Source organism: Stegastes partitus, unplaced genomic scaffold (genome assembly GCF_000690725.1).
Source record: "Stegastes partitus isolate 25-593 unplaced genomic scaffold, Stegastes_partitus-1.0.2 Scaffold648, whole genome shotgun sequence".
NCBI classification, from domain to species: Eukaryota; Metazoa; Chordata; class Actinopteri; family Pomacentridae; genus Stegastes; species Stegastes partitus.
The window spans coordinates 239,677-240,718 of record NW_007578379.1 but is presented as its reverse complement, the minus strand read 5'-3'; positions in this window follow the sequence as shown (position 1 = coordinate 240,718).

The following is a 1,042-nucleotide window of genomic DNA, read 5'->3' as shown; positions in this document are numbered from 1 at the left end:
TTTTTCTGATTCAGCATTTAAATCTACATAATAAATATGAAGGATTTAGAAATTATTTTATATTCCTTAACAGCTCAACTAGAGCCTCAATTAAGTTTTATAAGAAACCTATTTTTCACACTATTTTTTATTTCACTATTTACTATTAAACAATAGCAAAATATGTTTTTGGTTTTTTTTAAACAATGTTTAACCAGTAATTTATTTTTAAAAAATTATTGGTTTTTTTTTTTCTGTTTTCTATTTTCTTTTTTCGTTTGTTTGTTTGTTTTGTTTTTATCGTAGATGCACCAATAAATAAAAGCAATAGTAAAAAATAGCTATATTTATTTTATATATATATATATATATATATGTTTGTTTTTTACTGTTGGTACACTATTAATAATAACACATTTAGTATTTTATTTTATTTTATACTACATACACACTGTAATCATAAAATGTCCAGTTTCTCACCAGTAAATGTCCGTTTTTAAGAACGGATTTAAAGGAAAACGTCCTGTGTTTTTTACTGTCAGCGTATTATTATTTTAATTTTAAAAATCCTGTATTTTTACGATAAATTAACCATTAAAACACAGAAAATGTCCCGTTACTGTTTGTTAACGTGGAATCACTGTTAAGACGCACGTTTAAAATACAGAAAATGTTTGGGGTTTTTTTTGTTTTTTTTAACTGTAGATCCACCATTAAATAAAAGGAAACCTCTGTTATTATTATAGATTTAACGTTTAAAAAACAGGAAAATGTCCAGATTCTTTTTAAACTTTAATTTATTTTAATTTATTGTGATGATTCTTTATTAAAACTATATTTACACAATTAAAAAGCACAAAATGTTCATCATTAAATAATCGCAAAATCCATTTTCTACCATTAAATACATTCATAAACTGCTGGAACACCATTAATTTAAACAAAACTTATTTTATGGATGCACACATTTTTTTTTTTGACACAGTCTGATCATTAAGATGCAGCAGACGTCCTGCTGCTCGTTACTGTGGACTCACTGTTCATTAACCGAGCCTTTCCATTC